We start from the raw sequence: 21,892 nt of genomic DNA, 5'->3' as shown, positions 1-21,892 counted from the left end.
CAAATCTTTGAGCCCTGCTTCTGTCGTGAGCCGAGAAAGTGCAAGATCTTAGGCATCCACAGTTGGAGTTTCCATAAACGAATGAAGCCAAATGTGCACTTCAATTGTTAATTATTATTGTTAATGATGTCTCAATATTATATAAAAAAAAAAAGATGAAAAACTCCTGCGCTGAGTCTTTTTCAGATTTCACTGACTACTCTGGGAAATTTAGGAACAGTCTCCTGGATTTCAAAATAGATTTTCAGTTTTTTTTTTCTCTTTAAATGAAGGATATTCACGGAACAATTGGCTCTTTCTTCTTTGGAGTGTTGATCTTCTATTTACACATTATGCAAAAGAGATGGAACAAAGATTTGGCTCTAATGAAGTCAAAGACAAAAATGCTCATGGACGTCAGCATAATTGTGACTCCAGCCACCTGACTGGAAGTTGGAGACTCTTCATTTGAATCAGAAACTTCAGGGGTTACTCAGACCCTGTGAATTTCAGCTGCTGCCTTGTCCTTGTTTCACTTCATCACACATCACCACTATCAGGAGTTCTACAGGCCCAGCCCAACTGGCCAATGAAAGCTCCATCCTGGGCAAAGCATCTCCTTACTCGCCTGAAGTCTGGAGCTCTAATGAATATTCCATACCGGTTCCCATGCACAGAGCTTCCTCCCACAAAATGAGTTCAGCATGCACTGGAGAGCCTGTCATAAACAGATAGTTAAGGGTTAATGTTTCTCTTACCTGCAAAGGGTTAACAAACAGGGACCCCAAACACCTGACCAGAGGACCAATCAGGAGACAAGATAGTTTAAAATCTCGTGGGAGGGAAGCCTTTGTTTGTGGGTTTTGGGTTTGGCTTTGTTCTCTCTGAGTCCTGGATGGGGCTAGAGGTGTAACCAGGTTTCTGCCAATCTCCCTTCTACAGTCTCTTATCTGTTCAGAATTGTAAGTAGAAAAGGTGGTCATAGGCTTTTAATTTGTTTTCTTTTTCATTTGCATATGTGTACTTGCTGGAAGTAGCTTAAATTGTGTTTCTGCTGGAGAAAGTTTCTTTCTATTGTTTATAAGTTGAAAGACCCTGTAACTTTTTACCATCTAAAGTGCAGAGATAAACCGGTTACTTTTTTCTTTCTTTTTTTATTAAAAGCTTTGCTTTAAGACCTGTTTGAGTGTTTTCTCCTAGTTAAGGCTCAAAGAAGCTTGAGTCTATATTGCCCGAGGGAGGGAATGGTAAAGTTCCTCTTTGTGTTAGATTCACGGAGTTGAATCAGGTGATCTCCTAGTGTTCCCAGGGCGGGAAGGAGCTGGGGAGGAAGGAGGGAGGGGGAAGGAAATGGTTTATTTCTCCTTGTTTTAAGAACCCAGGGGATCTGGGTTCTTGGGGTCCCCAGGGAAGATTGGGGAGGTCAGAGTGCCCCAAAACACTATATTTTTGGATGGTGACAGCGCTATCAGATCTAAGCTGGTAATTAAGCTTAGAGGATTCAGGTGCTAGTATCTCATTTTCTGAACTCTAAGGTTCAGATCTGAGAAGGAATGCTATGACAGAGCCACAGTGCACACCAGAAAGGAGAGTTTGGCCCTATGTGAGCACGTGACAACAACTGCACATGGTTGGGGACTTGCTGGTGACACCTGCATCTTTCAGATGCACACTATGAGATACAGCAGCAGCCGGAGAGCCTGGGACCTAAATCTGTAACTGCCAGTAGGACCACCACATTTTCTGCACCTTAGTTGCAACTGGCAGCTTCAGTTTCAAAACCAGCATTTGAAGCTGATGTGACTTGATTTAGGTTGTTGATGCTCAGCTTATAGTAGCTGGCAACTAAAAGCCCCTGCAGTTACGGTTCTGATGCATAGTCAACAAGAAGGATATTTTTTAAAGAGCACATGGAGGGAGTTCTTTCAGAATCCTCTAACTCAGAAATGGCAATCTAGAAATAATGCATGGATAAATTTGAAAAGCTGAATGCTTTTAAAGATGGAAAGGGACTAAATAGTGTGGGTAAAATTCACTGAAGTCTGAGAAACACAGTTCTTTGCACCACAGGTGCTAGTGTTTTGGGATTTTACCCTTGTTTCATTTGTGTGCATGCTCAGTGTCCCATCAGAAATGGTTCCAGTCAGAGACACTCAGGCAATCAAATTTTACTTGGATTTATACTCAGTTAAAAAAAATTGCACCCCAACTAACAACAAACTTTTCCTTCCCAAAATTTACTGCCTATACCGTCAGCAAAACAGTTTGTAAGACAATTGGTAACTGTGCTATCTGGTGACTCCCAATAACGTTGCTGGGTGCAGAGAAATGACTGCCTAAGTAGTAGTACTGCAGGAGAAGGATCTGGTAGTTATAGTATCAAAAACTAAAAGTGGTTCAACAATGTAATACAGTTGCAGAAAAAGCAAACATTATTCTGGGATGCATTAGCAGGAGTGCTGTAAGCAAGACATGAGAAGTAATTCTTTCACTTTACTCAGCACTGATAAGTCCTCCACAGGAGTATTGGGTCCAGTTCTGGGCACCACACTTCAGGAAAGATATGGACCAACTGGAGAATGTCCAGAAAAGAACAATAACAATGATTAAAAGGTCTAGAAAGCATGACCTATGCATGAGGAAAGATTGAAAAACATGGGTTTGTGTAGTCTGGAAAAAAGAAGACTGAGGGGGGACATGATAACAGTCTTCAAGTACATAAAAGGGTGTTATAAAGGGGACGATGATAAATTGTCTCTTTTACTTCTTGTCCTGTCCTCTGTGGTCATGGGCTTAAATTGCCTCAAGGGTTCTTTAGTTGGACATTAGGAAAAACTTCCTAAATGCTTAGCTCTCCCTGGCGTCCAAGTGACTGCTCAAGATATTCTGCACAACTGATGGCTTTGGTTCCTCTAAGCTGGAGGGGTGAATATTTCACTGCTCTCTTTACAGATGGTCAGAGGGAGTTTTAGAGGGAATTGCGTGAGGCAGGCACTAGGCCAGAATGGATATATGTATTTTTAATTTCTTTCAGCCTGGCACAGGGAGGAACGCTTGATGAGTTTCCATTTTTGCAGATCAGCATACGTCAGTGTTATCTTACCATTGTTGGCATACGCCACTTCTGTGATGCTATTGTATGCCCATAGATCTGATTACAGCACAAAACTGAGAAATGCATTGATCTTGTGATCCAAGGTGCAGGAGCTAGAGAATTAAAGGTTCTGATTTATTCACATTATGATACCAGTGAAACATTGTCAAGACGGGTTAGATGTTTTAGGAGGGTTATCAAAGGAGTGTCAAGATGCATTAGTGTTCAGAGGATATCAGTGCACAATAAGTGACCATAATGGGGCACTGGTTTAAGGGACTGTCATGATGAAATAAGTCAGAGCTGTTATTCAGCACAAATCCCATTATTAAAGCTGAGAGTTCAGCTCATTCTCTTTTCACCATTTAGGCTGTTTGTTCACAGCGTTTTTGCCGTTTGCATGTCTTGGGCGATAGAATTCCGACAGATCAACTTCCACTTTTGTTTATAACCCGTTTCATTTCCTGCTTCTCATGCCCGAGTGCAGTCCTGTTGTTCTTGGGTTCACCACGCTGCCCGGGGGATACGTTTAAATCTAAGCCAAACTGGTTGCATTGAGCCGAATAAACAGGACAGATGATTTGACACACACTTGTTTGTGCAGGAGATGGTGCTTTCTCAGGGGCCAGTCCATGAGGTGGCACTTGCTCCTACAGAACCTAAGACCTTTCTATTCCCAACACAAGGTTTGAGTTTATTTGACCTGGCTTTCCCAGATAAAGTTCCTAGGCCATCACACAAAACAACTTTGAACAAGAACATCCATATGCAATTTTCCTCTCTGGGGCAGGGAGAGGAGGAACAGAGAAGGAACCCCAAATAATGAGTGAGAGTCGCATCACTTGATGCACTACCAGAAAGCACTCTGACACTACAGCGATGGGCATGGGATAGAGCTGGAATGGAACAGAAACTAGAAATAGACCCCAAAACCTACCAAACTTGGGTGTAGGTTGGATCCAGGCAGATCAGATCCAGGCAGATCCCAATTGCAATGATTGGCCAAACAATGACCTGAGATATCAACCACCCCAAGCTTTGGGGAAGTCTGGATCTGGTTCTAAACTTCATAGCTTGGGATCAGCTCCAGGAAACCCATTAATAGTCATGCTGTTTTGTAACCACATTCCCCATAACTCCCTCTACACATATATTTCACCTCATCATTTCTCTGCAATCTCCCATCAGCCTGTCTTCCATCGGTTATCCCTTGTCTACATGGCTAGCAAGCTCTCTGGGGCAGGACTGTCTCTTTGCTGTATGTTTGTACAGCACCTAGCACAATAGGGTGCTGGTCTCTGACTGGAGCTCCTAAGTGCTACAGTAATATAAATAATAAATCTGAGCATCTGTTTTGCATGTCCAACCTAAGCAGACAGCTTAAGGGATCCCCAGTGCTACATGACCTAGGGGAAGTGAGAGTTTATTTGTCTGGTCTTTCAGTTCTAAGCACAAGTCTAGGAATAAAGCTTGAATTCTGCAGAAAATGGGAAACAACATTTTGTATGGGGATGGTGGTGGAAAATTAATCCCACAAGCTCCAGATCGGTGCTGCTCTGGGCTAACGATTTCTAAACCTAATCACAAGTGAACACATTGAACTGTGTAGGGTTTGCGGCACTTCTAAGTTCTGTGGCTCCATGTTAGTGCTACTGGAGATAATTGTATTTGATTAATTTCTATGTCACTCAACACTGGCGTATCTGACAGTCATTAAAATGCAACTGACATTAATATTATTACGTAAGAGTAAGGGGAGTAAGGCTCATAAATTACTTGTAAGGATTCTAAATCTGCGAACGTGGTTTCCAGATTTATTTCATCTGCCCACGTTTTGAGAACAGTTTAGATGGGACTCCTTCATGAATTGTGCAACAGGATGCTGGAACGCTATGAATCAACTAAGGCACATGAAGACTTGTTCCAGCAATTCTAAACTGACACATTTCCATCTAAAACCTGCTCTGAAAAGCATATAATCTCACATACATAATGAAAGACAAAAACAAACAGCTGATACGGACCAAAGCAAAGCAATACTTTTTGGGGGAAGAGGTGGAGGTGGAAGAGAGCCATTGGATTGTGGCGGTGTACTTTAAATGGCCACTAGATGGTGCTATATTTTGTAAATATTTTTGCTGGGCAAGTCTTTTTAAGTCAGGTGTGGGGACATTAGGGTGACCAGACAGCAAATGTGAAAAATCAGGACTGGGGTGGGGGGTAATAGGAGCCTATATAAGAAAAAGACCCCAAAATCAGGACTGTCCCTATAAAAATCGGGACATCTGGTCACCCTAGGGGACATGGTGCAGCAGACATTTCTAGACACTTGGCTCTGTTACAATGACACTCTGGTGCATCCTTCACCCATCGCGAAGAAAATGGGATTTTTATTTTGACGACAAGGCTATGGTGAATACAGAGATGTAGCTAGGGGTGGGATGGGGGTTAGAATCCAAGCAGCACACAAGTGAAATTTGACAACGTCTGGTAGCCCCTTTGGCTTGGCTGTGGGTGGATCCAAGGAACTGCACGGCAATGTGCAAAAAACAGAGAAGCCAGAGCTCTGCCCCGCTTCCACTCCAGGCTAGTTTACCCCCTGCTGCAGTTGGGTTGGGTTTGGTTTACTTTTTCCGATGCTCAGGCCCGGGAGCTAGCATTCTCCTTCAACATGCACGCTGAGGCAGGGCTGCCCAGAGGATTCAGGGGACCTGGGACCTTCGGCGGCAGGTCCTGGAGCGGAAGGACCCCCCACCGTGGGTCTTTGGGGCACTTCGGTGAGGGGTCCCAGTGTGGAAGGACCCCCCCACTGCCGAAGACCTGGAGTGGAAGAAGCTCTGGGGGCCCAGGCCCAGCGACAGTTTTCCAGGGCCCCCGGAGCGAGTGAAGGACCCTGCTCCAGGGGCCCCGAAAAACTCTCATTGGGGCCCCTGTGGGGCCCGGGGCAAATTGCCCCCCCCCGGCCCTGTGCTGAGGCCCTGATCCTGTGACTGACCCTGGGGGAGAGCCCTGTATCCGCACAGAGCCTCTACAAGGAGCCAGGGATGGTTCCCCACATGGAGTCAATTGCAGGATTGGGGCTTAGGACTTCAATCCAAACATCCTACAACAGCTATATTCAGGCAGCAACCAGTGGACCTTGCCAGTGGGGGTTTTTGGCTCCACGCTATTTAACATTTTTTACAATAACCTGGAAGAAAACAAAATCATCACTGATAAAGTTTGCAGATGACACAAACATTGGGGAGTGGCAAATAATGAAGAAGACAGATCACTGATTCAGAGTAAGCTGGATCACTTGGTACACCGAGTGCAAACAAATAATGTGTTCTAATACTGCTAAATGTGAATGTGTACATCTGGGGACAAACAACATTGGCCATACTTACAGGATGGGAGCCATTATCCTGGGAAGCCGGGCCTCTGAAAAAGATCTGGGTGGATAATCAGTTGAACACGAGCTCCCTATGTAATGCTGTGGCCAAAAGAGCTAATGTCATCCTAGAGTGCACGAACGGGAATCTCAAGTAGGGGTAGAGAGGTCATTTTATCTCTGTATGGCACTGGTGCGATTGCTGCTGGAATACTGTGTCCAGTTCTGGGGCCCACAATTCAAGAAGGATGTTGATAAACTGGTGAGGACTGAGAGAAGAGCCACAAGAATGATTAAAAGATTACAAAAGCATGTCTCATAGCGACAGACTGAGCTCCTTGAGTCCATTCAGCTTAACAAAGAGATAGTTGAAGGGTGAATTCATGACAGTCTATACGTACCTAGATAGGGAACGAATATTTGATAATAAGCTCTTCAGTTTAGCAGAGAAAGATATAACACAATCCAATGGCTGGAAGTTGAAGCCAGACTGGAAATAAAGTATACAATTTAATTAGAAAAATTAACTGTTGAACAATTTACCCAAGCTTATGGTGGATTCTTCATCATTGGCAATTTTAAAATCAGGATTGGATGTTTTTCCAAAAGCTTTGCTCTAGCAATTATTTTGGGGAAGTTCTCTGGTCTGTGTTACACAGGAGGTCAGATTCCAAGTCCAGAAGGAACCAATGAATTGCTGTGTGTCACTGGCCTGATCTGGCGAGGTGCTGAGTACCCTCATATCCCTCTCCTCCTCCACCCCACCCCCCCCAGAGGACACCTCACAGTTTAGGGAAATAAGGATGAGATTTTCAAAGATGCTGTGACTGGGGTCTCGGGGGTGGGAAGGCATGTTGAGATTGCTCAATTAGGGCAAATTGCAAAGAATGGGGCAGACAATCCCGCAAACTGGAGGTTATTCTAATACTTAGATTCACCAAGTCAGGAACAAAACAGCTTCTACAATACCTCACGGGTTACCCAGAAGCCAGAAATACAGTTCTCTTAAAGCAACCCAGCCTTGAGCTCCCACCCAGACAGCCAAGTCAAATATGATGAAGATCACTGAAAATTGTGTCCATCATATAAAAAGTTCTACCTATCCCAAAGGTTAATGGATATCTCAGCTCTTACCCAAATACACACTTACAGCCAATTCTTATTAACTAAACTAAGATTTAGTAAAAAAGAGAGAGTGTACTGGTTAAAAGATCATTATACATACAGATCTGAATAGAGTTCTTAGGTCAGTTTCATAGTACAGATCGAACTTATTCTGAAAGGACTCACCATATGTTATATAGTCCAATGTCCAATATCAGGGTGACCCAGACTGGAGCTGGAGACCACAGTCTTGTGACTCAAACGTCCCCTGATGAAGCTTAAGCAGATCTGAAATAAAAGGATCAGGCCCCCAGAGTTCCTTTTATAGTTGTCTAGCAGCCTCTTGACAGTGTGCAGTCCATGGGTGAACAATAGTGACTTTGAAGTAACTCCCTATTTCCTAAGCACCACCGGTAATTAACTATATGGATTAACATAAGGCAACTGCCATCTCCCACCATTTACAAGTAGTTTACTAAATATTGCAAAGAGAAATGAAGACTGATGTCACTACATTAACAGTTCCTCTAAATGTTAACATTTCCATTTGATCTCTGAATTAACAAAATACAGCGATAAACAGGAACCGTTTGGTTACATTGTCAACCTCTAACAATTTTATAAATAAAACATGCAAAATCCACATGTAAAACCCACTAATATGTCTTTAAAGGTTGAATCAGGGCCAATGAGCCTGCTAGTTGCGTAGTCCTTTCTGGCTCAGTGTCACAGATGCCTAACAGGAGTTCAGCACCTCGTTCACAGGGAATTGGACATATTCCTCCCTTAGGTGCCTTTCAAAAGGACAGCCTGAAAAGAAATGTCTGATAGATTCGGGACACCACCCTGCAGTGCTTTATTCACAATCAGAATCCTCTGCACGGTTAGTTCCTGGAACCGGTATTTTATCTGATCAAATGCTGCAAGCAGATCGGTTTGGCTGCAGTTCATAGGACATTAGGCACGTATTAGGGGCATCCCTTCCAATGACAGGACAGATGGTCACCTTTGCTTCCATCCACTTCAGCGGGCAGGGAAGGTGCTGGGCACCCTGCAGGATTGGGCCCTGATTCATGGTACTAGAGCAATCTGAAAAGCATTCTTGGTGTTTGTACTTATTTAGGAGGGAGTTGGAGGGACACTTTCTGCTCTCAGGGAAGTCAGCTGCCAGAGGAGAAGGAGGGTCTTATCCCTTTCTCTCTGCAGACCCTGCCAATCTAGAGGCGGTGGGACATTAGATGGCTCCAGCCCTGGATGGTTCCCTGGCAGGAGTGTCCAAGCCAGGAAAGCAAGATAAACATCCAAACAGACCAGGGAGGCAGAGCATCAAAGCTTGTGTGGCAGGAACTCAAGGAGGGACCCCAAGAGTCTACCTGAGGAACAGCAGCCAGGAGAACTCCAAGGTGGGCTGGGGCTGGCTGCTCTGGCCTCACTCACTCAAAGATGTCATTTAATTCCCTCCCTAGCAGAGCCATGGTAGGCAATAGCCTTTGGACTCCATAGTACGAAGGAGGCTGGGAGGTCTTCCCGGGAGGCAGCTTGCTGGGAAGAAAAGCAGGTTCGTCTCTCCCCACTTGCAACGAGTTGGACTTTGTGAGGAAACCTGCAGAGCCTTTTAGATGTGGCAACAGAGCCTGATCCCAGGGCCGCCGGGGGTGGGGGGTGGGGGGGGGAGGAGGAGCATGCAAGTGGGGCAATTTGCCCCAGGCTCCACAGGGGCCTGCACGAGAATATAGTATTCTATGGTATTGCAACTTGTTTTATGGAAGGGGCCCCAAAAATTGCTTTGCCCCAGGCTCCCTGAATCCTCTGGCAGCCCTGCCTAATCCCACAAGCCCTAGTAAGGAGAGTTCAATGCTTCTCACTGAGTTCAGCAGGACGGGCGGCGCTGAGTGCTTGGGAGGACTGAGCCCATGAAACACAACGTGTTTGCAGGGAGCCTCAGCAGTGGAGCAGGGTGGTCAGTAGCTGAGTGGGAACAGGGTGCTCTATTGCATGGTGCTGTCGTAGGCCATGGAGTGAGAGTTATCTTGGCAACAGAGACCTAGCATGAGCACCTAAGTTGCAGAGGTAGAAGGAAGCTTGGGAACGAAGAAGCCACTGCTATGGTGACCCGATCCACTGAAACGCTATGGGTTTCGAGAGCGCCTTACATGAAGAAATGCTGGGAGTGCTATTTGGGTCAAATAGAGACTCTTGGATCTGCGATAAATCCTGGATTAATCAACAGATGAGCGCATGGGTCTCAGATTCTCACCCTGGGGCATGCAGAACTCAAGTGAAGCAGCTGGGAGTTAATGACGAGGCTCTGTCAGATGAAGAGCAAGGAAGCGGGCCTCTTTCATGACTTGCCATGGGGGAGAAGGTGTGTACATGTCATGCCGCTCAGAGGGTAGGATTTAACTTGCCGAAAAGCTCAACAATGCCCGTGTTCTTCTCTGCAGCTGTTTACTTTAGGAACAGAGAGCCAGGCAGCCAGTGATGGGAGAGCAGGAAAATGCAAAGTGCTTCTATTCCAAGAAGATCTCTCTCGTTTGATGTTGTGGTGCAGCCACTTTTTGTGAAGACACATTAAAACACAGCGTGACAGGACTTTTGTTTAGCTTACTACTGGAAACACCACTACGTGTAAAAACCTGGAGCCATCACACCTTACCTGTCGTTCAGTCAGCTCAGAACTTGTCCAAGGTACATCTCAGCACTGCGGGAAGTGGTGCTGGTATTTCATTAGGTAGCACTCTTCCCTGTGAGTCATCACGCTACTGTCCTGATCACACAGGACCATTAGAGCTCCCAGGATGTTTGTAAATAAGACCGGTGGCATTGATTCCAGTGCTGTGGAGGGCTAAGGCTGCAGATTTAAATTGTTCTGGAAGTTTCAAGTGGATGAAATTGTTCTTCAGAGCTGCGCTTGTCTCATTTCATGTCAGAGGGGGCTGCACTGCACTGGTGGAGGAAGGGCTGCCTTCCGAGTAGGAGGTGCTATGCTGGAAGCTGTCAATTCAGAGACTCCAAGGCCAGAAGGATCATGTTGTTTCGCCTGTGTAAACATGAGTATTAATAGCCAGGGTTATAACTGGGTTGTGTGGGGCCTGATCCTGAAAGATGCTGAGCACTTGTAACTCTGACTGAAGCCAATGGCAAGGGCAGGTGCTCATCCTTACCCAAGCTCTGGCTCTTAGAGGTCAGGGTGCTCTGCATGGCAGCTCTTTGGAGGTGATTCCATTTTTCTTAGCCTTGGTATCTGTTCTCCTGCTTTGTTCCTCTTCCCAGCAGGCCTCAGAGGAGCTGGCAGGGAACCAGCTGCCCCGGATATTAGGTGTCTGTCTTCCTCTTCATTCTGAGGGCTGAAGACAGGTTGAAGGGAGGGGAGCTGTTTGGCCATCGTTGGCAACTGGCCTTGGAAAGAGCTGGCTCCTCTCCCAGGTTGCAGGGAGTGGTGCTGTGAACAACCCAGGAAAAACAGGAGCATCTGCTTCCGAAGCTAGAACAGCCAAATTAGGGCTCACAGACTTGGCCCAGAGTGGGTCAGTAAAGTGGCCCTGCTGGGTTTCCTTCCTGCCACGCAGGTCGCATGGGCAGTGTGGTGAATGAGGCAAGCTGGCACGGGAGGGGGTTCAGGTCCCCGTCGCTTGGGAAGCTGCACAGAACTATATGGCAATAAGGCGCCATCCACCACTTCTCCTGGTCCTCCTTACCCCCCAGGGCTCTCCCCCCCAGCCTTGACCCCACAATTCCCTCAGCACTGGGCTCCTCTGACTAAAAATGTAACAATGCAAAGGGAATGAAAAGATTGGGATGGTTTCATTTAGAATGGAGTTGAGGGGTCTCGAGTCTATATCCTCAAAGGTATTTAGGCATCCATTGAAATAAATGAGGCTCTGGGTCCCAGTACCCAGAAGAGCCTGACCAAAGTAAATGATGGGCCGTGTAAGAGAACAGGGACTTGTACATTTCATACTTTCTCCTTAGAATAACTTGGGCATCAGGCAAGCACTTTTAGGCAGAATCCAGGAGGTAGAGATCCTGCATTCAATTAATTGATTCATCAGGGACCCAGAGGGAAAATTGGATGAAGCAATTAAGGAGGTTTCCAGCAGTTTGCAGGGAGGAGCTTTGAAAGAAGAGGGGAGGATCAGGGCAGGAAATCAGAAGGTCCTGTGCATTTGGTGGTAGGAAACACAGCAGGCCTGGGATGGTGTGGAGGGGAGAGGAACAGAGTGACAAGACCACTCAGCATGGCTGGGGTTAAGGCAGCACCAGACGCAGGGTAAACATGCTGCCTTTCCAGGGTCTGCGGAAGAAGCAATTCATTTATGGGGGCTGCAGGGCTGGGGCTTGAGGCCGCCATTGTGTGGGAGAGCAGAAAGGATCTGCTGCTGTCCTATGGCAGAGGCATGTAGCATACACGAGACTCACACTAACCTACCTGGCTCTGCATCAGTGAGCTGGGCGTAGGCACAGCTTTCGGTTTTGTGTGTTCCCATGCTTTGTCCTCTCCCACAACAGCTCCTTTAAAGCCACTGGAGATGGACCATGTGGGAGGAAGAGACCAGTGTCACACAGACTCTGCTCCCTCCGGCCATGAGCTTCAAGCTCGTTGTGCTTGTTTCTAATAACTCTGCATCTGTGTTGTGCCTTCCATAGGAGGCATTTTAGAAATGGGAATGAACACAGCCACTTTGCCTGCCTGCCAGGGCATCAGCCCTGTTTTAAAGCTGGAGAAACTGAGGTAGAGCGCGAGAGGTGAAGTGACTCGCCCAAGGTCACCCAGGGAGTCTGTGGCACAGCTGGGAACTGAAGCCAGATCTCCCAAGTCCTCACTCTTCCTTGCACTTTTCTGCCCCGTCACAGCAGACGGGTATCCGGTCCAGGGCAAGCAAAAGAAATGTATTGGAAATGAAACAACCTCCTCTCTGAGATATGGTGCCCACTCCACTCCCCTAGCCCAGGCCAGTCTTATGTGCAGCCCAGTTTCGGACTAATAATAAAGCAGCCTCTGTTTTAATTTATTCAGCTTCTCAGTCTCTCCATGTGCAACGCCAGGATTTTTGTTGGTCTTGCGCCGACAACAGTCTATGGGGTCTGTCTTGCTGCTCTTTCTGGAATTAGAAAGCATGCACTCCTGGCAGCTAGGAACACAATCTCTTTGCTTGCAGAATGCCAAAGGGACCTTTCTTTTCTTTGAATTCAAATAAAGCTCTACTGTTTTGAAGTGTTAGAAGGGCTGGCTTCAGTTCCATGGCCATTGATCAAACAGAAATGCTGAAGCCACAGAGCAGCATTGTAGAGATGGGCGCTCAGACTTTCAGTTTCCCGTTCTGTTCAGTGCTACACGCTCACTCAGATCCCCTGCTCTGCACGGCCCAGCCGGGCTCAGGAATCATCATCTCCCTCACGTGCACACCCAGATCATCCGAGACTGAATCATCTGATCACACGTAGCACTCTTGACAGGTCAGTCCTGTTAATCTGGGGCAGAGCCGGGACTGGTTTGAGTCCCAATTAGAATATGGCACAAATCTGACCAGGGATAGTGTTTTAATAGATAAAAAGATACAACTTGTCAAGAGATCATCTGCTGCTAAGCCATCCGTACTGAACAGCTTGCCACCGGCAGTTCTTCACCGGCTCTGTGGCTTTACATGTAGTGAGCGATCTCTGGTGCTTAACTGCCTTGCCCTGGAACTGGGGGTTTGCAGGGGCAGATTTCGAAGTTCCTCCTTTCTCAAGCTTTGCACTTGCACTGCTTTGCACACCAGCATTCAGAGGTTTCCTGCAAGTGGTTCGGTGATCTTTGGCCTGTCACTGCACTGTGCTTTGTTCCATGGTGTTTTTCTGCCACATGGGCTAATACCAAGGGGGCAAGTTTTAAAGGAATCCTTACACAGGCAAATCTCTCATGGACTTTACCAAGTATTATGCCTGCTCGAGGACTTGAGGGTTTGACCTGTTAATACTAAATAGCATTTATATGGTACATTCCCTATCCAGAGCGCAGTACAGACATTACCTAACACCCTGTTCATGAAATCAAAACATAACATTTACATAAAGGAAGAAAAAACCAAGGACGCAATGCACAGCTTATAAATGATAGCTTGAAAGACTTTATATTGCACTATTCCATGCAGAAGGAACTAAGATCCTCGCCCTTCGGCACCCCTGGTCCCCCTCCCCACTTAATTAAGATTTTGTAATGCTATCCCTAGCATGTGCATATGCCAAGAAACCACGTCACCCACCATTGAAATGCACCCACTACTGGAGTGGAATGTAGCACCTATTTAATGGCATATGGCAAACCTGGTGCACCTGACTAGGACAGGGAGAGAAGAATCCTATATACAATTGAAACTGCAAGGAGAATTTTCAGTAGATGGAATTTAATTAACAGTACTTGAAGGAAGAGTTTAAAACCTTCCTGATCAGCAGCATCAAGGCCAGGGGTGGCTCCAGGCCCCAGCATGCCTAGTGTGTGCTTGGGGCAATGTGCTGTGGGGGGCACTCTGCCGGTCGCCGGGAGGGGAGCTGCAGGACCAGAGAACCCTCTGCAGGCACGCCTGCGGGAGGTCCATCGGAGCCGTGGGACCGGCAACCGGCAAAGTGCCCCCTGCGGCATGACGCCGTGCTTGGGGCGGCGAAATGTCTAGAACCGCCCCCAGCTCTAGGTTAGTTCAGAGGTCAGATGACAGATGCAAATAAAGTCACTTCTGAGGTTTCAAAAAGCCCCATCACCAGTACACTCTCACTGGGTGAACATAGCCCCAGAGCAAGCTAGTGTTATTTAGCAACATCCAATGGGCAATGAACATTTTTGTGGTGCCCCCTCCCCAGACACCCCAATGGGATAAATCTTTTTTTGTATGTGGGTAACACACAGGTAGTGCCAGTAACATCGTGGTGAATTTCAATTTGCTTTCATGGTAGGTTAACTATTAAAGAAGAAACAATGTCCTGTTAAGCTATGCAAGGATTTCTGTCAAAACAGACCTTCGTGTCTCATCCTTATAAACACTGAGCTTGGACAGATGGATATATTTGCTGGGAGTCTTTTAGGAAGCGAACATTGTTCAATCAAATGCTTGGAGTAGGCTGGGAGAGATGCGGACACTAGATGCACAGATAATTGTCAGACTGGGAGAGATGGGGACACTAGATGCACAGATAATTGTCAGACTGGAAGGGGAAGATGCTATCGGATTAGCCTCGTGTCAGTTTGCGTAAAGGGGCTGTGAAAGCTGCTGCTGCAGTGAAAGCCCTAGGGGCTGGCTCCTCTGCTTGGCCATAGCAGAGATACTTGCACTACTGGTGGGGTGCGAGCCTCACACAGCGAGACTGAGGGGCGTTGCCCCCACAACCAGTCCACATAAGAGACTCGTGAGTCTGCTACTGCTTCCCCATACAGGGCTTAGCTCTATGGCACAAGCAGCAGCGGCTCTTAGCAGTGAAGGGTCAGGATTCAGATCCCCCCCCCGTCAGTCCCAGTAGGGTCAGTTACACAAGTTTCCCACGCTGCCCTGCCCATGGGTCTCAGCGCTTGGTGGGACAGACCACTCGGGGGGTGAGAGGATAGCTCAGCCTCTCACGCGATGGTCTGTCCGCTGCCGAGACTGCTAACAAGGGTGCCAATTGTGTCCCGATGCTTCCTCAGAGCTGGGCTCAGACCACCTACTCATTTCACAGGAGGACAAGCATCATAAACCGGGTATGATCTGGGCCCCCAAGCAGCAGGCATTGGACTGTAGCAAAGCAGACGGGAGCTAAGCTGCTTCTCTCTCATCTTGCTTTCATGTTTATGTGAATTTCTGTTGACTTTGGCTACCTCCCCCTCGCGAAGAGAAACAGTAGGAAAATAGAAGATCCTAATATTGGGTTTTTTTTAAGATGCATACTGTCTACTTTCATTGTATCCAACCAGATATAGCCTGGGGGAAATTGGCCCAGGCACAGCAAGAAAAGGAGTTCCTACAAAGAAACAACACAATGGAGAATGAAGAGACAGCTTTATCAGTCATGCATTGTTTTACAATTACACCCTGTGGGTGCACAAGATTAATTGTCTGGGTATGTTTGCCACATGTGAAAATATCCCAGCAAACAGCTGAACAGGAAAACATGGCTACTGTGCTTTTTTTAAAAAAACCAAGAGCTGGAGAAGAGCCCTTCATGTTTAGATTGGAAACAAATTAAAAACTCAAGGAAAAGGGTGTGGGGCATCAAACAGTGCTGGGGACCTTGGACAGGTAAACATATGGGCCAGATAATGGGAAGAGGCAAAGAAATCAAGCATGTAAGAGAGCACAGAGATACAGCCACATGGAAAGTGCTAAGGGAGCCCAGGACTCATGCCACCCTGTTGAGGTGAGCATACCAACAGGCTAACAGAGTGAAAGGGGTCCTTCCCCAGGGCTGCACCTATTGCTATTGTCAGAGAATATACACAGAGAAGTTAGATAAAAACAGAGAATACTCCAGCTGGAAGGTTGCAATGTAATCATAGGCACTGAGTTTTTAAATCTGCACGGGAGTGCTCCCCCTGGCTCTGCCCAGGCCCTGCCCCACTCCCCCTTTTCCCCCAAGGCCCCACCCCACCCTGCTTCTTCCCGCCCTGCCCAGTTCCCATCCCTCCCCTGAGCACGCTGCATCCTCCCCTCTCATCCCTCCCCAAAACAGCTGATCCGTGGTAGGCAGGGGGAGGCACTGATCTGCGGCGCCCACTGGTGGGCAGGAGGCCCCGGGGTGAGGGGGAGGTTCTGGTAGGGGGGCTGCTGTTGGGTGCATAGCACCCATCATTCCCCCCCGGCCCTCCCATGGGTGCTCCAGCCCCAGAGCACCCATGGAGTCGGCCCTAAGAATGTAATTACTGTATTTCTTGGAATTTGGAACGATAACACACAAGAACCCCAAAACTGAGAGCGACGAAGCAGGCTGCTTCCTAAGGCAGAGAGGCACAACTCACCTCTCTTTGTTCTAGGCAGCTTCTTTTCAGACCATCTCTGATCACATGCTTCCCGACAGATTCCCCCTAGCCAGACAGGACTTAAAGTGGTAACTTGTGATTTCAGCACAGTCCTCAATACACCACACCTACCAAAGCACAGGTACTAGACGGAAGGTGAGAGGAGGTAGACGAGATGCAGTAAACATGGAAGACAGAAAGTGGAGAACAGGAAGAGAGTGAAGGGGAAAGGGAGGAGTATAGGATAGGGGCACTAAAATGTAAAGGTCCTCACACAGCACTGGCTAGGGTCACATAAAGTGCATCTCAGAGCTGTACTGGCTCTCCAGTGACTTGCCAAGGGCAGCGCTGCTAGTGATCTGAAACAGCCCTGATATTCCAATGGCCCTGAACACCACTCAGCCAATGCACTGCAAACCAGAGCCACAGCCTCCAGGGACGTGCCCACTCAACTCTGCTAATGTAGCGCAGTACGGCCAGTTCCTGTACTGTTCCACTCATGGGCACCTGCACAGCCAATGCACCTCAGTGCACAGCTACAGCCCCTCTGGCCTTCCAGGCTCAGAGCTCCCATGTTGTTCTGTTAATGCAGTGCCAAGCCAGCCTAGAGCATCTCCGCTGTTCCAGCTCAGCCCCTACTCAAGGTACCAGCTGCTGTGAAGCAATCAAGCAAATGCTTGGGCAGGTTTGATCGGGGGAGGAAAGAGCGGGAAGCAGGCAAGTTCTTCTAAGACTCTGTTTTTAAGCGTCTAAGTAGTTCCATCCCGCTGTCTCAGGCCATGTTATTGCCATGCGGTATCAATGCTGTTGATGCAATGCAGAAGGAAGCAGGAGGAAATGGATTTGATATGCCAATTACCCACCAAGGGCTTGGAGTATCAGACGGCCTGTCAGTAACCATTTCACAAGGGGAAGTGCTTGCTTTGCCCTCACGTGGATTCCACCCCTGAATCATAACACCCAATGTGTTTCCAATGTTCAGAGCAGCAGGGGAACGGTGGGTGGGAACACCTGGTAGATTCAGTCAGCCCACGCTTCCCTCTGTTATCAACTGGATGGCGTCTCAGTGCTAGCTTTGCCGTATGCTGTATTGCCCACACGTCACCGTGAGTGGCTGAGAAAGCCTCTTAGAACAGGCACCACCTGGCTGGGTGGCCAGTTGTACTAGGCCTTCGAAATTAATCCCCTTGTCCCACGTCCCCCGCATACCGACCAATCTAGCTCCCACTGACGTCAGTGAAAAGACTCCTATCACCCTTCAGTGGCAATTGGACTGGGACTTAAGTCAGATCACTCAATTGTAGGTTTTCATAGCGATTCTGTTCGTCACTTGCGTGACGTTCGCCTACAGCAGGGTTCGGCATCTTTCAGCAGTGGTGTGCTGAGTCTTCATTTATTCAATCTCATTTAAGGTTTCGCGCACCAGTGATACATTTTAACATTTTTAGAAGGGTTCTTTCTATAAGTCTATAATATATAATTGAACTATTGTTCTATTAAAGTAAATAAGGTTTTTAAAATGTTTAAGAAGCTTCATTTAAAATTAAATTAAAATGCAGAGCCCCCCGGACCGGTGGCCAGGACCCTAGCAGTGTGAGTGCCACTGAAAATCAGCTTGCGTGCCGCCTTTGGCACATGTGCCATAGGTTTCCTACCCCTGACCTACAGCTTATAAACTCAGCCACCAGTATTATGCATGTACACTAGCTGATGATGCAAGATACAAGTCAAAGTATTGCATGGTGTCCACATGTTTTGCCTGGGGCAGGACCCTGTCATCATAGTTTTTAAATCAAGACTGGAGTTTCTTTTAAAAACTATGCTCTAGTTCACACAGGAATCATTTCAGGGAAGTTCTGTGGCCTGTGTTAGACAGGCGGTCAGCCTAAATGAGCACAGCGGTCTCTTCCGGCCTTGAAACCGAGGGTAAAGACTTTAGACATACAGACCTTGTGGTACTGCACGGATCAATGGTTTGACTCAGATCTTGTCTCCAACAAGGACTCATACTGTTGAGTTAGGAAGAGGCACAATCCCCACACTCCCACCGTGAAAGGCATCAGCCCAATTGTGCACTCCAATGTCACTGGGTATGGAAATATCTTCCTGACCTCAGCTGGGATTAGGTTTTATCCTGAGGCATGAAGACTGACAGACTTCATAATTTTTATCCTAACTAATGCAACTACAGAGATTATCTTCATTCAAATAAATGCTCAGTCCTTGCTGGGATCTTACCAAGCTGTTTATATTATAAATCTCCATATCCAGCAGCATCACGTTTCATAGACGGATTACAAATTAAAATTATTTCCTTTTTTATGCATTTCAAATGCAAAAATCAACTCCCATTACTCTTAATTTTTGTGCTAAAACGGAAGAGAGTTTTGCACTTGTCTCAGAAGAAGCCACAAAACCCCTTCACTGGCACATTGCTACACCTATGGATTGAGCTCATTATGGGCCTGATCCAAGGTCAGCTAAGTCACTCTGTTGACGTTTGGATTTAATCAATTCCACTTAAGTTTTGAAATGGCGCAATACGTTTTTCTGGACCCTCCCGCTCCCCTTTCATGGACTGGTGCCTCACCACATTCCTGGAAATGATGCGGGGAGGGGGCAGGGGTGTGTGGAGAGATCCCTAACAATAATTCACAGAATGGGAACCAAAACCGCTTGCTGAAGAAGAAATAACCAATTCCTCTTCATATGTTGAGAACAACGGAGACTTCGGTCCCAGCTTTTTGGGGCTTGTGCAAACCCTTACTCACAGGAGGAGTACGCTGGTGCAAGCAGCCTCACTGAGCTCCATAGACTTACCTGCAGGAGTAAGCGCTACTCTTGCGGGTAAGGGTTTGCAGGCTCAGGGTTGTGGATAAGAAGGATTTTGCATTTTAATAACTGCTTGTGAACCAGCTAAACAAAGGGCCTGATCCTTCAGAGCAGCCTCAAGAGCTGCTCAACACAATGCAGGATTGGGCCCAACATATCTTTAGCGTGATGCCATCAGTTCCATTATTTCCATACCTCCCCGATATGATCCACAGATTACGAGAGGCCAGACAGTGCTCATCGAGTCTGACTCCTGATTTAATCGTCTACTTAGGTTGAAAAATCTGTTGCTGGCTGGCTGAGTCAATCAAGCCAAGGCTTACAAAACACCAGCCTGGCTTTGTCTCTTCCTCTCCCGCTTTTCCATTAAAGGTACTTGGAGGTCACTGTTAATGTCGTCAATACAAGTGTCATGCCCCGGTCCCATTTGCAGTAGTGCCAACACTGTCCTGTCAGAACGGGGATGCTTTGCACAGGGGCAGCTGCAGGGCAAAAGAGAATCAGGCCCTTCCGACTAGGGACTGCCTTGAACCAATTCCTTGGACTTGTTAGAATTTGTAACAAAGGCTAGCCCCACTGTCTATCAGCTAGAAATTTGGTCAGGAAAGAAAAGCATACTGAAGTGGTTTCGCTCCTCACAGCTAAAATGATGGAAGAGAAACCATCCCAGTCAGTCTTAGATAAAGCCCAGCGTCAGGCCCAGGCATTCCCAGCTTGGGAGAAATGTGATTCAGACATCAGTGAGTCTGAATAAATATTAGCTCTAAGAGGCTTTACCACTCCCTCCCTCTCTTGAAGGGGTAGTGGGGCGGGGGGGCGGGGAACAGTCTGTGTGTGTTTTGTGTTGCAGAATCCTCTGTCAGCAGATGTTCAACAGCCATGTTTGCAATGTGGTCTTGGCTGTATATGTTGCTATCTGGATTCTCGCATTTGTGGGTCTATGCTTCTGATGTTGGTGCACCAAAAGCCGTCATGATCGAGACATGGGAGAATCATGCATGGAAGACACTGGAGTGTGAAGTAAACAATACCCTCGACATTGCTCCAAGTCCCACATGTGTCTCAGGGGAAAGCCTCCATCTTCTTGGACCCAGAGATGGATATAACCCCACTTCTGTGAGGTTAAAAGGTTTGAACAAAGTAAACATCACGGTCGGAATGAGTGGGGAAGAAACATGTATAATGGTTTGGATTGTAAATGATAGTCCACTTTGGCAGCTAAAGAATCCCAGAATGATTGGTGGAAACATCACTATCTTCATGGACACCATAATATCCCCTTCCCCTTTCGGGCCTGGAAGAGCAGATCTATTGGTGGGAGAAATTGGAAAATACTACCCAGATAAATTAGGTTGTCATAGGGTGGGAACAAACAAGCTGCTGTATAATTGTAACCAACTCAGGTGTGCGCAGCTGTGGACTGACCTGCCTGAGAAAAACAGCCCCTGGAAATGAAACAATCCAATTTAAATTAGAATATGCCGTCTACCTCACTGGGAAGCAGACAGATTTGGAAAAACCAGAATTGCACATAGTCACACCAGGAGGGGAATGGAAGATCCTCCTGTCCTGTTCTAACAGGAACCAGTGGCCGCTCAAAGAGGAGCTCCTATCTCCACGATGTGGAGAGCAGCATCAGCTGATCTGGTGAGCTAGTGAGGAAATCATCAACATGCAGGTTGGCATGACAGGAAAATGGCTTCTGTGAGGGCCTCATGGTTTAAAAAGCTGCAATGTTTGGGTTTTGAACCCACCAGTCACCAATTTAATCGGTCCATATGTTGTCCGAACCGATGTCAAAAAGCAATTGGTGACTGACCCTACTCACTCCCTCAAAAAGGTCATTCTAGACCTAAGTTTGACAAAGGTCTCAATGATAGAGCCCCAGTGGAAGCAATTTCTTCCGCCCTCATTTGAAGGTTGGAAAAATTGGATGGAAACACACAACATTCCCAAACCAGACAGTTCTAGTAGGGAATGTAGGAGGGTAAAAAGAGACTTATGTGGAGCAATTGGAACAGGAGGAGCAGTCCTTAACAGCATTAATGAGGAGGTGCTTGCAAACAAGATGAATGCAATGGGAACTCACATAAAAGATTTGGCTACACCTATCAGAGTATCATTTCAGCAATTAAGCTCTCTGCAGTCCCAAGTAGCAAATATCTTAGAGGAATAGGGAAAAACCCAAGAGGAAGACCATCGCCGCCTCTTGCAGGCTGTTGACACTCTGCAAGCTAACACTTCTTTAGCTATGGCATGTATGCAAATACAAGTATGGATGATTGATGTAGTAAAAGCTTTGATTCGTGATGGTATGAATGGGGTGATCCCAGTCGAAATTAGAAGCATCATTTGGAAAAATTCCACCCAAACTGAAAGAGTTACAAGCCTGGTGGAAAATGATAAATTTCACCTATAATCAAGAGTAGGAGGAAATCACGTTCTTTGTTTTGCTAATGCCCCAAGCAGAAATAAAATGGGTTTCTCCCATTGTGGCTTTAGGCCTCAATATTAATCAGACCGTAATGGAACCTATTGACCACAGAAT

The 21,892-nt window shown here is 46.9% G+C and overlaps 1 long non-coding RNA gene across 1 annotated transcript; it reads right to left on the bottom strand.

Annotated features, from left to right (window-relative positions):
- Window positions 1-621: 621 nt before the first annotated feature.
- On the bottom strand, window positions 622-10,284 carry LOC127034594 (uncharacterized). Its single transcript, XR_007769433.1, has 3 exons — window positions 10,207-10,284; window positions 7,737-7,838; window positions 622-697 (listed from the first exon to the last, which is right to left on the bottom strand). It is a non-coding gene; the product is annotated as an uncharacterized LOC127034594 (long non-coding RNA).
- Between the last annotated feature and the right edge of the window lie 11,608 nt (window positions 10,285-21,892).

This window comes from Gopherus flavomarginatus, chromosome 15, assembly GCF_025201925.1.
Source record: "Gopherus flavomarginatus isolate rGopFla2 chromosome 15, rGopFla2.mat.asm, whole genome shotgun sequence".
In the NCBI taxonomy this organism is placed as follows: domain Eukaryota; kingdom Metazoa; phylum Chordata; order Testudines; family Testudinidae; genus Gopherus; species Gopherus flavomarginatus.
The sequence above is the reverse complement of the archived record's forward strand: the minus strand, read 5'-3'. Positions and strand labels throughout refer to the sequence as shown.